The sequence below is a fragment of the Otolemur garnettii genome, unplaced genomic scaffold (genome assembly GCF_000181295.1).
Source record: "Otolemur garnettii isolate 467f Iridium unplaced genomic scaffold, OtoGar3 scaffold00001, whole genome shotgun sequence".
Taxonomy (NCBI): Eukaryota; Metazoa; Chordata; class Mammalia; order Primates; family Galagidae; genus Otolemur; species Otolemur garnettii.
In genome coordinates, this window is record NW_003852396.1 from 6,272,063 (window position 1) to 6,288,256 (window position 16,194).

The 16,194-nt window shown below is 37.0% G+C and overlaps 1 pseudogene across 1 annotated transcript; it reads right to left on the reverse strand.

Moving 5' to 3' along the window:
- Positions 1–610: 610 nt before the first annotated feature.
- Positions 611–2,744, reverse strand: LOC100946334 (annotated as a pseudogene). Its single transcript, XR_152666.3, has one exon. The product of XR_152666.3 is annotated as a heat shock cognate 71 kDa protein pseudogene (transcript).
- Between the last annotated feature and the right edge of the window lie 13,450 nt (positions 2,745–16,194).

Genomic DNA, 16,194 nt, shown 5'->3' on the forward strand with positions numbered 1-16,194 from the left:
TTGTTTTAGGGTTAGGTTGAGGTCTAATATTTCTTTGTTTAGTTTCTTCTTGGAGGAGCTATCCAAAACTGTCAAGGGATGTTAAAATCTCCAACTATTATAGTGCAGGCAGATATCAAGTTGTTCATATCCATTAGGGTTTGCTTTATGAATTGAGGAGCATTCTGGTAGGGTGCATAAATGTTAATTATCAAAATCTCTCCATGTTGGTTGTTTTCCTTGGCAAATATCTAGTGAACATCCTTATCTTTCTTTATCTTTGTTGGTTTAAAGCCAATCTTATCTGCAACTAAAATTGCAACACCTGTTTTTTCTGGTTTCCATTTGCCTATAATGTATAAGTCTATCCCCTCACCCTGAGTCTATTTTTATCCTTCAAGGTAAAGTGGAATTCTTGTACACAGCAGATGTCTGGTCTGAGTTTATGTATCCAGTCAGCCAGCCTTGCCTTTTTAGAGGACAATTTAAACCATTCACATTAATTGAGAGAATTGATAAGCCTGGCTGTGTTTGGGGTGTCATGATTTTTGGATGTCCAGTGGACATTTTTTTTTTTTTTTTGCCAATTTTAAATACAGCTTTATTTAAGACATTACATTTTCCACTTACAATACAGTGCTTTTAAAGTGCAATGTTACTTCCTTCCCCTGTGCATGTTCCATATTCAAGTATTGAAAATGCCCAGTAATTCACTATAGCAGCCCAACTTTAAATCTGCCACATAATTTGCTACAAATTTGGATCCTTCAATGTTTTACTGTGTGGAACAATGCTACATCTACACTTGGGTTGGCTTAATCAACCTCTTCAATGATGGGGCCAGAGGAAGCACCACCAGAAGGAGGAACACCACCACCAGGAAAGCCCCCAGGCATTCCTCCTGGCATGCCCCCTGGCATTCTGCCTTCACTCTGGTACAATTTGGTAATGATGGGGTTGCAGACTTTCTCCAGCTTCTTCTGCTGATGTTCAAATTCTTCCTTCTCTGCAGTCTGGTTCTTATCAAGCCAGTTGATAATTTCATTGCACTTGTCAAGAATCTTCTGTTTGTCCTCATCATTGATCTTGCCTTGAAGTTTCTCATCTTCAACAGCTGCTTTCATGTTGAATGCATAGGACTCAAGTGAATTCTTTGATGAAACCTTGTCCCTCTGCTTCTCATCTTCACCCTTGTACTTCTCAGCTTCCTAGACCATACGTTCAATATCTTTCTTGCTCAAACATCCCTTGTTGTTAGTGATGGTAATCTTGTTTTCTTTTCCTGTACTCTTATCCACAGCAGAGACATTGAGAATGCCATTGGCATCAATATTAAAAGTGACTTCAATCTGAGGAACACCATGGGGAGCAGGAGGTATGCCTGTAAGTTCAAACTTGCCAAGCAAGTTGTTATCCTTGGTCATGGCACGCTCACCTTCCTAAACCTGGATGAGCACACCTGGCTGGTTGTCAGAGTAGGTAGTGAAGGTCTGTGTCTGCTTGGTTGGAATAGTAGTATTGCGCTTAATGAGCACAGTCATAACTCCACCAGCAGTCTCAATACCCAGAGAAAGAGGAGTGACATCTAATAGTAGCAAATCCTGAACATTCTTGGATTTGTCACCAGATAAGATGGCTGCCTGGACAGCTGCACCATAAGCAACAGCCTCATCAGGGTTGATGCTCTTATTCAGTTCTTTTCCATTGAAGAAGTCTTGGAGAAGCTTTTGAATCTTGGGTATACGGGTAGAACCACCAACCAGGACAATGTCATGAATCTGCGACCTGTCTAGTTTGGCATTTCGAAGGGCTTTCTCTACAGGGTCCAGGGTGCTGCGGAACAGATCAGCATTCAGTTCTTCAAATCGGGCACAGGTAATGGAGGTATAGAAGTCGATTCCTTCATAAAAGGAATCAATCTCAATACTGGCCTGGGTGCTGGAAGATAGAGTACGCTTAGCACGTTCGCAAGCAGTATGGAGGCCACGGACAGCTCTTTTATTCTCACTGATGTCCTTCTTATGTTTGCACTTAAACTCAGCAATAAAATGGTTGACCATTCAATTGTCAAAGTCTTTGCCACCCAAGTGAGTATCTCTAGCTGTAGATTTGACCTCAAAGATTCCATCCTCAATAGTGAGGATTGACACATCAAAAGTGCCACCTCCAAGGTCAAAGATTAGCACATTTCTTTCGGCTCCAACCTTTTTGTCTAAGCCATAAGCAATAGAAGCAGCTGTTGGCTCATTTATAATCCTAAGAACATTGAGACCAGAATAGTTCCAGCATCTTTGGTAGCCTGACCTGAGAATCATTGAAGTAAGCTGGTACTGTGACCACAGCATTGGTAACAGTCTTTCCCAGATAAGCTTCTGCAATTTTGTTCATCTTTGTCAGAACCGTGGAGGACACCTCCTCTGGATAGAAACTTTTTGTCTCTTCTTTATATTCTACTTGGACCTTGGGCCTGCCTGCATCATTCACCACCATGAAAGGCCAATGCTTCATATCAGACTGGACAACAGCATCATCAAACCTGCGTCCAATCAGACGCTTGGCATCAAAAACTGTGTTCGTGGGGTTCATTGTAACTTGATTTTCACGGCATCACCAATCAATCGTTCGGTGTCAGTAAAGGCAACATAACTTGGAGTGGTTCGGTTTCCCTGATCATTAGCAATTATCTCTACTTTTCCATGCTGGAAGACACCCACACAAGAGTAGGTGGTGCCAAGATCAATACCAACCACAGGTCCCTTAGACATGGTTGCTTACTTGTAGAGCTGGCATGGATTACGTAAGACACACAGAAGACCTGGGAGCTGCCACTGCATTCAATGAGCCCAGAGGACATTTTTAAGCCTTTCACCACTGTGGAAGTTGGGTTTTGTTCAAAAATTTGTGGTGAGAGCATCGTGCTGGTCCTTGTGGAGAATGAGTCTGAGAATATCCTGGAGAGCTGGTTTAGTTATGGCAAACTTCTTCAATGTGTGTTGAAATATTAAAGTATTTGATTTCTCCATCACAAATAAAACTCAGTTTAGCTGGATACAGGATCCTGGGCTGCAAGTTGTTTTGTTTTGGGAGATTGAAGGTTGATGACCATCCTCTTCTGACTTGAAACATTTCTTCTGAGAGATCTGCAGTCATTCTGACATTTCTCTTTTTGTTGGTGATGCTTTTCTTACATCTGGCTGCTTGCAGAATTTTCTCCTTTGCCTTAACTTTGGCAAAGTTAATCACAGTGTGTCTAGGAGATGCTTTATTTGGATTCAGTCTTGCTGGGGTTCTGAAACTGTCTGCTACCTGAAGTTCTGTATCTCTTGCAATGTTTGGGAAATTCTCCAAAATCTTTTGGATGGAGCATCTGTACCTTTGGTACCATCCTCTTCTCCTTCAGGAATTTGCTATAAGGTGAATGTTTGATCTTTTGGAGTGATCCCACAACTCTCTCAGGGAACAATCAGTTTTTGCTCTCCATTTGTCTGCCTCTCTGAGTGTTTGGGAATGTTCAAAAGCTTTGTCTTTAGTTTCAGAGATCCTTTCTTCTGCCTGGTCAACTCTATTACTGAGGAATTCTACTGTATTTCAGAGCTCCTCAACTAACTTTTTCATTTCCTTGAGCTATGCTATTTCCTTTCTCATTATGTCCATATCTTTGGTGACTTTGTCTTTGAATTCATTAATTTCTTGAGTCAACTTTAGAACTGCTCTTTGGAATTCAATTTCTAACTTTTCCTCCATTCTATTTATCTTCTTTGCCATCCATATTCTGAATTTGATTTCTGACATTGCTGCCATGTGTCTATGCATGGCATCTTCAGTGGGTCTGCCCCATGTTTATTTTGTACCATTTGATTATTAGAACTGGTAGAGTGAGTTTAAATTGGGGTTCCCAGGTAGTAGAGATAGCCCCTTACCAAAGCACTAGGTTTTATAATTGTGGCTTATCTCTTACAACCTTACAAAGGCCCCTTTAAGAGTTTTGGCCGGAGACTCTGAGGACCTACTTGGTGAGATAGCACAAGCTAGCTCTGTTTTGATATCACCCTTCTACCCTATCCTAAGAAGGCTGGGGTATTTAAATGCATTCTGAGTGGATGTAGAAGTGGCAGTGGTATGGAGGAAAAGAGGTTTCTATCCACTCAGAAGACAACCTTCAGTTTTCTGTGAGATGTAGCTCAGTTACAAAAGAACTTAACCTTTGAGTATTGGAAAACAGCTAACTGTGGCTTTAAACATGTAGTCAAGTGTTTTTGCTTATTTTTTTCATCAACAAAAAGGTCACAAAATAGGCAGTTGGTGCTGTCATGATGGTATAATGGTGCCACTAGGAATGTGGCTCCTCTGTCTTCCTGTCCCAGCATTCTTAGCATGAAGCTTTGGTCCTTTTCGTCACAGGATGATGGCCACCTCTCCAGATGAGCAAGAGAATGAGAAAAGGTCAAATGCAATGGTCAAAAACTTATGCAGTGAGAAACTGACCCTTTGAAAACATTTACTGTTTAATCCTTCCTTAATTAATTGGCAAGAATGAGGTCACAAGGCCAGTCGAAATTGCAAGAGGCTGCAAAGGGACAGTCTTAACCAGACACATTGCTTCTGCAAACAAAATTGATGGTTTGGGGGAAAGAGAAAAATGGGTATGTATGAGTGTCTTGTTGGATATTTGGATCAAGAGGCAGTCTTCAAGATATGAATTATTTTCTTAATATGTTTTTTAAAAATTGAATCTATTTTATATAGCAGCACCTCCTTCCTAGCTAAACAAGTGAAGGGAAGCCAGAGTAGGATTTTCTGTAGGATCATCAGTTGGCTAGGTTGTGGATAGTCCTTCCAGATTCTGCCATTACATTGTCTGTCAGCTTAACTTTTTTGTTGTAGCATGTCTTTTTCTGGGCCTTCAAAACTATATTTTGGAAAGGCAGATGGCATTCTAAAGCAATATTTCATAATTTATCAGGTCTTAATCTAATATGCTCATTTTCTCTTTTATCTAAACAGAATAGAGTGTTTTAAGCCTCATTTATGAGCCTTGTTTTAATGTGAGCTTGCTCTTCTCATTTTATTGCCTTTTGGTCAATAGGTTTTTAGAGCTTTTTTTCTCTGTCTCCTTAAACATATTCCTGGGCATATTTTCTCTAATGTTAAACATAACAAGCCTACTCATTTTATAAGATATAAATTAGCACAAATCTATCTGAAGTCTTTGAGTTTATTTTAGTTGTCTCTTATTTTCTTCTGGTTCTATTTGATGTGCCTAGTAAAAAATGTATATACATTTTAAGAAAGGAAAAAACTGTATTAAAATTGTAATACTAAAGTCATATTTGACTTCTACAATTACAAGAGATACAAGATACAATATACAAGATGACAAACATTATCAGCATATAATGAGTTATTATACTTTCAGTACAGTTTTTTTCTTTCTTAAAGTGTGTATACATTTTTGGCACTTTCTGTAAAATGTAATTATATATTCATTTTCTAAATAAACATAGTTAGAACTGCAATACATTATCACACCATAATAAGTATGGCATGCTATATAATGATATATACTGATATATATATAATATATATATTATAATATGTCATTTGCTTCTAGTAGTTTCCAGGGCTTTAGTGGTTTGGGGCCACCTTAATTCAAGCTCAAGCCTTGAGGCTTTCTGGGTCATTCACATGACATATATCCAGGGCAAAAAATGCATAATTAAGTATGTATATTAATGAGTTAGCTATTTTTTAATTAAAAATTATGAATTAAAAATTCAATATTATGAATCTAAATTCAAAATGTATAAAAAGAAATATAGGACATATTTTCTGTTTTCTGGCCACCTAATTCCTCTCCAAAGGCAAATAATTTCTTCATTTCTTTATATCATTAAACATTTTGTACATTTTCCATTTTATATATGTGTATATGTACATATTTTCTTTTTCCCCTCCTTTCATATAATCACATACTATACACACTCTTCTGCTTTATTTAACAATTCCATAGTAACATAAGAGAACATGCTTACATTATTCTTTTACAAATTCTCAGAATTCCATTATATGAATAGTTAACTTGGCTATTTGCTTATATAGTATAAGATTGATTCTAATCTTCTGCTTATACAAACTATTCCAATAAATACCTTTGTATACCTGACAATTTTTTACTTATGCAAACTTATTTGTAGGTAAAATTGCGGTGGAACTGTGAAACTATTGCAACAAAGGGTATGCACATTTGTAATTTTGTTGATATTGTAAAATTGCCTTTCATAAAGATTATATCAATCTAAGCTGTTATTAAGACTGTGTATATAAGAATGCCTTTTTCTCCATGTTGCTTCCAACATAATAGTATTAAACACTTTAGTTTCTCTCAGTCTGAGGTGAAATATATTTATTTATTTATTTCTTCATTCATTTATTTATTTTTAAGTCAAGATCTTGCTGTATTGCCCAGGCTAGAGTTCAGTAGCATTATCATACCTCATTGCAACCTTGAATTATTGGGCTTTAGTGATCTTCCCACTCCCACTTTAGGCCATAGGTGTGCAATACCACACTTGGCTCATTTTTTGATTTTTTTTCTTTTTTTGTAGAAACAGGGTTTCCCAGCTAGTCTCTAACTCCTGGCTTTAAGCAATCTACCTGCCTCAACCTCTCAAAGTGTTAGATTACTGGCATGAGCCACCACACCTAGCATGAATGTAGTTTTTTCAAACTTATTTTTCTTGATGTCAAAATCATCAGTAAAACAATTACCTTTTGCCCTAGACTGAATATTTATCTCCCTCAAATTTTGTATATTGAAAGCTAATCTTCAATCTACTGGTGTTAGGATGTGGGACCTTTAGGGGGTGATTATCAATAGATCATGAGAGTTGAACGCTCATGAATGGGATTAGTAACCTTATAAAGGAGACCCCAGAGAGCTCCCCTGCCCTTTCTGCCATGTGAGAACACAGCCAGAAAATAGCCATCCATGAACTAGGCAGTGTCCTCACCAGACACCACATCTGTTGATACCTTGATCTTGGACTTCCAGCTTCCAGAAGAGTGAAAAATCAATTTCTGTTGTTTATAAACCAGCCAGTCTATGGTCTTCTGTTAATGGCATCCTGAGTGGACTGAGACATCAGATATTCCATGCCTGCTCTTCAAGGTGGCAAGAACTACATTCCTCTGATTTTTCTGTTTTCTACTATCCACCAGCCCCCTTCCTGCCCCTATATTCTTCCTTATCTAACTTGGACCCTTCACACATTCATTCCTACTTATTTTCCATGGTCTTCTTCAATTGTATTCATGTAGCAAAATCACACCTTCTGACGAAGTCAACTGTCCACCTCCATGGGTGCATGTAGTCACTGGATCATCCCACCAGGAAAACCAATGTCACAGCAGGAGACAAGTCTCTCAGTTCTGTCTAGGCCCTCAGGGTGACAAGCAGCTTACTCCAGTTATCCAGTTCTTTCATTTTAAAGCTTGCTATTTCAAACAATTTTTATTTTCTTCAGACCTTCAATATTCCGCATCAATATTTCTCATTTTCTAAGAAGATTCCATCTTCTAAACTGCAGATAAAAGAGAAACTTTCATTCAAGATGTCCCTCAGTTTAACAGCATCAAGTCTATTCAGATCTCATATAGACTCTCTTTACTTCCATTCTAATAGGAAGGAAGGAGGCAATATCAAGTTCTTTCATGTAAGACCTATTTCTTTACCTTTCCTTTTAATTACATATACTCATCCCCTTTAAATGAACTTGCTCTACTAATTTTATTTTTTGTCCTGTCAGTGTCTCTCTCTCTATATTGGTCTTCCACATCAACATTTGAACATGTATTAGTCACTCTTATTTCAAAATCAAAGAAACTCCTTCCATTAATTTCCCCATTCCCCTCCAATAGCTAAAATATTGGAAAGATTATTTTATGTAGATGATTTCAATTCACTTTCTACTTCCTCCTCAATTAACCCACCTCTTCAATCTGACCCACCTCCTACTTCTTCCTGGAATATTCTCTCCCAAGTTTGCAACAATTTCGTTGAGGTAATTGAAAGAACATTTGTTTTCAGCTCACTTAATCTCAAATTTATTTGTCATTTTCAATCATTTCATTTTTTCTGAAATTCTCTTTCTAATTTCTAAGACACCTATTTCCCTAGTATTCCTTCCTCCTTCCTGAACATGCTTTCTCATTCCAAAGTTTCCCCTTCACCTTCTCTGGTCATTCACATAAACATGTAGAACCCCTGGAAGTTTTCCCTGGGTCCTTCTCTCTTGCTTTTTCTATCAAAGGAGAATGCCCCTCTCTTTTTATTTTTATTTTTTTGAGACAGAGTCTCATTATATTGCCCTCTGTAGAGTGCCTAGGGTGCCATGGTGTCCCAGCTCATATCAACCTCAAACTCTTAGGCTCAAGCAATTCTCTTGCCTCAGCCTTCCAAGTAGTTGGGACTACAGGTGCCCACTACAATGCCTGGCTATTTTTGTGGCAATTGTCATTGTTGTTTAGCTGGCCCAGGCCGGGTTCGAATCTGCCAACTTTGGTGTATGTGGTTGGCGCCATAACCACTGTGCTACAGGCACCAAGCTAAAGATGCCCTTCTTCTTCCACCCTTGTATGGCAGGACTTCAGGTTCTTTGGCCTTTGGACTCCAGGACTCACAGACCTTCCTCAGTGGACTAAGAGTTACATCACCCATTTCCTTGGTTCCTTGGTTCTGGGGTCTTCTGACTTAGACTGAACTACACTGCCAGCTTCCATGATTCCCTGGCTTACAATCAGCCTGTTGAGGTACCCTCAGCCTCTATAATTTGAGTGAACCAATTCCTCAGATAAATCCCTTCTCATATCTTTTTCTTTATAGATGTCCTATTAGTCTGTCTCCTTGGAGAACAGTGATTCATACAGAGTTTTTTTCCTAATGGTTCAAGGGTGGGGCCATCATGAGAACTTCTGCAATTGGTTAGAATTCCTGCAATTCAAATATTGTAACAACACCGCATTTTCTGCTCTAACTTCAGACTCCCCGAATCTCCTCTTTCCCATCACGGTGATCATGGTGAAAGGTATTTCATTAATTCCTAAATCTCAAAATGTCATATATTCACATATTCCATAAGGTGAAGGAACTTAGAAGAAATTAATCACACCAGAGTCACAAATATAATGAAATAAGTGACATCATGAGCTAGAAAGATTTTGGCTTTCTTTTATTGACTCAGACAAGAAGAAATGATACTCTCTGGTTCATGAAAACCTGGAGAAAAGATATGTGAAAAACTGGGAGAAAGAAATCACAGTATAGTGGGTGGCCAGACAAGGACTGATGATTATTTATTTTCCTGGATGACAACTACCTCTTTAGGCTTTTCTACAGTGGACCAATGGTTTTACTTTCATAGGCACCAGGAGTGATTACTAAGTGCCTTTGATGGTTGACTTACATTGTGTTAGATCTGAGTCTGGTTGGAGATTCGGCAGAGACAAACAGGGTCTCTGTAAGCTTAAACTCTACTAGAGAGGAAAAGAAAATAACTGAAAAACCTAAGATGAATTCCTAGGTGATGTGACAGAAGTTATGGTAGGTTCTTTTATTAGGGATAGAAATACATCACTGCAGTCCCATACATCAATATGAATTTTCTTCTTTGACTCATTTCAAAGGGACAACTGTCAGAAAAGAAAGTGTAGATGGTGACAGGAAAGGAGAAAGAGCAGTGGCACTGAGAGTCTTAGCTTTGACAAAGGAGAAAGAGCACAGTGGCACTGAGAGTCTTAGCTTTGACAAAGGGACAACACCAGGTGGAAAAAGAGATGTTAAAGGAAAAAAGTTAAAGGATCGTTAAGAAATGGTGACTTCTGTAGAACTTTCCCTGTGTTTACCTTTTCTGTGGTATTGTTGGATTTACCTGCTTCTAGGTACTGGCTGGGTCATCATGACACTGACCTCTGAACAGACTCGTTTCAGTGTTGACTGGCCTGACCAGTTGGTCCAGTGTCATGTGAATAGTATTCATAATACCTGCTTTGGCTATGAAAATAACACCCAACCCACTCCAACCCCTGCTCCTTCCCAGAGATTTTCACATAAACCTGTACTCCACGTAGATCTGAGAAATCCTCCTGTTTTGTGTAAACCTGGACATAGTTTAAGTATAATAAAAGTAATGCTAGAATCTGATGTAATAGAAATATCAAAGAAGTGTTTTCTTCTCAGATTCACTTGATTTAGGGCTAAACAGATTGTCAAGACCTACTTTAGTTACTATAATTCAGGTCAAGATGTATAAATGTGAGTGAATCAAAAAGCCAGTATGACCTGAGAAGTGTCTCATCAATTACCTCGTACACTGCAGAGACCAAAAGCTTATTATGCCAAGATCACACTGACTAGTTGGAGAGAAAGGAGTGATGTTTTAGTTTTCTCTACTCGTTTATTTCAAGCACAAAGACTATTTGGTAATGTTAAGATTCTGACATTTAACTTCAAACCTGAGAAACCAAAGGGAATGTGTTGTTCTGTGGCTTCCATGTGGACTTAGAGTTTGGTTAAATATTTTTCAAGTTATAGCTGACCTATTGAAGAATATCTTTAGGTTATAGAATTATAGAGATAGATTAAATTTAAAATTAATAAAAACAATAATAGTTCAAAAAAATTATGACATTTATTTTAAAAATTGAGGAGCCAAAAAAAAAAATTGAGGAGCCAAATGCCTTGAAATGCTCAAGGAACAAGGACTTTTGTGTGTATGTGTATTTGTGTGTGCATGCAACTTTTTCTTCTAGTATTACATATTTAAAATAAACATACTTTTATATAGGCTTATGTTATATATATTGCTTTAGTTGTTTAGTTATTAAGTTGTTTGTAATGCTAACTTCTAGCTGTCTTAAAGATGTGTGTATATACATATACACATATATAAATACTTAAGACATAATCCTAAAAAGAATGCACCACCCAACTTAGAACTCAAAAATCATCAATATCCAATTTAATTAAGCCCCTTTTGTTTATTTTTGTTGTTGCAATGTCCACTAAAGTCTTCTTCATAAAGTTTTTTCCCAGGCCAATACCTTCAAGTGTTTTCCCCATACTTTCTTCTAGGATTTTTATTATTTCATGCCTTAGATTTATATCTTTTATCCATCTTGAATCACTTTTAGTGAGTGGAGAAAGGTGCAGGTCCAGTTTCAGTCTTTAACATGTGTTTGTCCAGTTCTCCCTGAACCATTTATTAAACAGGGATTCTTTCCCCCAGTGTACAGAAACAACAACTGAAGCAAATAGATAACCATCAGAATGGAAAAAAATATTTACATACTATGAATTGGATAAAAGCTTGATAACTAGCATCTATAGAGAATTCAAATTAATAAACATTTAAAAAGTAAATAATAATAATAAGTAAACATTTAATAAGTAAATAAATAATAAAAAGTAAAAAGTAAGGGAGATAAATAGAACCTTCTTTAAAGGAGATAGACAAATAGCTAATGAACATATGAAAAAATGCTCATTGTCCCTAATTGTCAGAGAAATGCAAATCAAAACCACCCTAACATATCACCTAACCCCAGTGAGAATGCCCACATCACAAAGACTCAAAGCTGCAGCTGCTGGTATGGATGTGGAGAGAAGGGGACACTTTTACACAGCTGGTGGGACTGCAAACTAATACAACCCTTTTGGAAGAAAGTATAGAGAATCCTCAAAGAACTCAAACTAGACCTTCCATTTGATCTTGTAACCCCATTACTGCGCATGTACCTAGAAGGAAAAAAAATCATTGTATCATAAGGACATTTGCCCTGGATCATTTATTGCAGCTCAATTTACAATTGCCAAATTGTGGAAACTACCTAAATGCCCACCAATCCAGGAATGGATTAACAAGCTGCTTATATGTATACTATGGAATACTATTCAACCACTAAAAAAGATGGAGATTTTACATCTTTTGTATTAACCTGGATGGAGTTGAAACACATTCTTCTTAGTAAAGCATCACAAGAATGGAGAAGCAAGAATCCAATGTACTCAATTCTGATATGAGGATAATAGATGACCTGGTACCTGGTGGGGGGGGGCAGAAGTGGGGAGCAGAGAGAGGGAAGGAGGGAGGTGAGTGGGGGGGTCATGATGTGTGATACACCTCTTTGAGGTGGGACATAATTATAAGAGGGACAATTACAATCAGTGTAAACTGGTTCTCTGTACCCTCAATGAATCCTCATCAACAACAACAAAAAAATCATCAATATCTTTTAAGCCTCTATTCCAAATTGTTCTTCTAAATCTAAAAGGTAATTGTTATTTTGAATTTTGTGTTAGGTACATACATTTTGTTATAATTCTAGTAGCATATGTTTGAATGCCTATTATTATTTATTTATAAAATTTTAACTTTAAATAGAGTAGAATCTCTGTAAGTTGACCACCTAAGGGACTGTACCAAACTGGTCAATGTACAGAAGTGGTTAACATAAGGAACTAGGCCTACTGTACTGATATGTACATACGGTACATGTCTGGTCTATGAAAACTGGGTTAACTTAAAGAGTTAGTTAAGGTTTGGAGGTGGTCAATTATGGAAGTTCTATTGCAATTTGTATTATACTGTTCATATTTTATTGCAACTTGTTTTTTTCACTCATTTGGCCAAGCCTATAAATCCCAGCTTCATTCAGCCATCAAACATTGGCTGCTGCAGGAAGAACATGACCTTTGGCAAAGGAACTTTCTGTGGCTGAGGCTGAGCTTGTTGGAGCCAATAACCTGCCTTTACTTAAAATTTGATATTTTGTTTATCATGAATTTTTTGGCATTAATTTTTATTTTTAAAACATTTCATTAAAATATGAATTGTCTTGATTACTAATTTTCTTTTGGTGGAATCTTAAATTTTGCATGTAAGTCAAGTGCCTCCTTCTTAACAACTGGGAAGCTGTCTGATGACTGTATATTCTATAGCCAGGCAAAAAGTACTTTCTCCAAGAGGCTTTTGGGCAGTGCATCTTGGCTTGTATAATAGGAAGTGGCATTCCCAATGGTGATGGTGGAGTCTTTCTCAGACTTCATCCATGAGTGGGTGTGATGGGAAACAGAGCAGAGTGAGAGACCTGCAGAGTGAGAAATCAGCCTTTATTGTTTTAAGTCCGTGAGACTGTGGGGGCTGTTCATTAGCGAGGCCATCTTGACCTATACAGAAAGTGAGATTTGCAGTAGGATGCCTAACTGCAGCTTAAAATATATAAAGCAATTGTTATTGGCTGCATGATCACAGTGTGGACAATAAAGAATTTGCTATCAGAGATTGAAAAGATGACAATCCATTTTACATAAAGGCAAAACATTCAGTGAAATTCATGCCCTTAGTCTTTTTTTTATTATTATTAAATCATAGTTGTGTGCAAAATGCGTTTCTGGGGTACAATGTGCTGTTTTTATATACAATTTAAAACACTTATGACAAACTGGTTAACATAGCCTTTATCACACTTTCTTAATTATTGTGTTAAGACTTTTATACTCTACACTTAGTAGATTTAACATGTACCTTGTAAAATGCACCAAATCAGGAGGAATCATGCTACCAGACTTCAGACTATACTATAAATCAATAGTGATTAAAACAGCATGGCACTGGCACAAAAACAGAGAGGTAGATGTATGGAACAGAATAGAGAACCAAGAGATGAACCCAGCTACTTACCATTATTTGATCTTTAACAAGCCAGTTAAAAGCATTCAGTGCAGGAAACGATGCCCTATTTAACAAATGGTGCTTGGTAAACTGGCTGGTGACTTGTAGAAGACTGAAACTGGACCCACATCTATCACCATTAACTAAGATAGATTCTCACTGGGTTAAAGATTTAAACTTAAGACATGAAACTATAAAAAGACTAGAAGTCACTGCAGAGAAAACACTTGAAGAAATTGTCCTGGAAGAATATATTTGAGGAGGTCCTCCAGGCAATTGCAGAAACATCAAAAATACATTACTGGGACCTGATCAAACTAAAAAGTTTCTGCACAGCCAAGAACACAGTACATAAAGCAAGCAGACAGCCCACAGAATGGGAGAAGATATTTGCAGGTTATGTCTCTGACAAAGGTTTGATAACCAGAATCCACTGAGAACTCAAACATATTAGCAAGAAAAGAACAAGTGATCCCAACTCATTGTGGGCAAGAGATTTGAACAAAAACTTCCCTGAAAAAGACAGGCGCACAGCTTATAGACACACCATCATCCTTAATCATGAGAGAAATACAAATCAAAACCACTTTGAGATATCATCTAACTCCAGTAAGATTAGCCCACATCACAAAATCCCCAAACTAGAGATGTTGGCATGGATGTGGAGAAAAGGAATTCTCCAGGAATTCTCAGTGCTGGTGGGAATGCAGACTAATACATTCCTTTTGGAAGCAAGTTTGGAGATCACTTAGGGATCTGAAAATAGACCAATAGACCTGCCATTTGATCCTGCAATTCCTCTACTAAGTAGATATCCAGAAGACCAAAAATCACTTTATAACAAAGATATTTAAAGCAGAATGTGTATTACAGCCCAATTCATAATTGCCAAGTCATGGAAACAGCCCAAGTGCCCATCAACCCACAAATTGATTAATAAATTGTGGTATATGTACACCATGGAATATTATACAGTCTTAAAAAAGAGACTGTACCTCTTTTATGTTTATATGGATGGAACTGCAACATATTCTTCTTAGTAAAGTATCTCAAGAATGGAAGAAAAATTATCTAGTGTACTCAGCTCTACTATGAAACCAATATATAATCACCCACACTTCCATATGAAAGCTATAACTCAACTACAGCCCAAGATGAAGGGGAAAGAGGAGGGGAAGGGGGCAGGGAGGAGGATGGATGAGGGAGGGGGCAATTGGTCGGATCATGCCCTTAGTTTTTTAAAAGGAAGAGTTCATACCCAACAAACTTCTTGGTATAGAAGAGGGGATCATAAAAAACCTTTTTGTGGTGTTTGTTTTTGCTATGTCCATCTTTGGTCAGTTATTAAAAGAAAAACATATGCCCAGAAAAAATGACCAGTTTACAAACAAGAGTGAAGGTGAATAGAGGGAGTCCTTAGTTCTTGGATTCATGGAATTAGAAGAGGCAACTTCTCAATGACAAATTTAAAAGACAAAATTGAGAGAAATTTGAAGAACAAAATTTGATTAAAACTTGGCCTTCATGAAAGGGTCAAATTAAGAATATGATTGATGTACTTTAGAGCATAAATGTGTGTAGTGTAGTAAATTGAATGCTTTTAGGTTAATATTCATATTCTCTTAGCACTTTGTTATCCTACGTTGGGGTTCAATCATTGCTATTGAGAATGGCAGCATAATTATCTTTCTTTATGATTTTTTCTTGCTGTATACTTTTATGATCTTCCCTTTGTTTTCATTGTCCTGAAATTTGCTTGTGACATGTCCAGTTATGGTTTTATTGATATTTAACTTTTGATGTTGACTTTTGACCTTCTTTGACTTTTTTATCAGTAGATTTGTTTTCAGCCATTACCTCTTTCAATATTTCCACCTTTTTGTGTTTTTAACCTCTTCTGGAATTGCAGTTGGATACTTTAATTTTTACACTGCTAAACTGTTCTTTTATCTTTTCATATCCTAGCTTCATTCTTATAAATAACATATTTTTAGATCTATTTTCCATATAACTATTTTTTGTCTTAATTATCCTTTTTGCAGATTTTGACATAGTCTTCGCAGATTTTGACATCTAATGAATCACTATTTCAACCTCTCACCTATAGATTTGATATACCACTACCTTGTTCATAACCAAATTTTTGATAGAACCTCAAAAAAATCAGAGCTGAATATACTATTAAAGACTTCCCCATGATGTTGAAATGAACCAATTTTTGCTTTTGAGATTTTTGGATGGTTACCTTGGGTTCTAGGGAGCTATGTGGGATGCACTTTGAAACAGGTGCTTTTTGTAAGTTTGGTCCAGTTAGCTATTTGACTCCATTACTTAATTTTCTCAAAAACACTTTATACTATAAAATAAGTGAGTGTTAGATATTAGGAGCTGGTTAGAAGTTGTAATCTCCTATTTTTCTTGCTTGCTCTTTTTCTACATGTTCTTTCAAGATTAGTTCTTCTACAATAGCTCCTTCTTACACTTACAC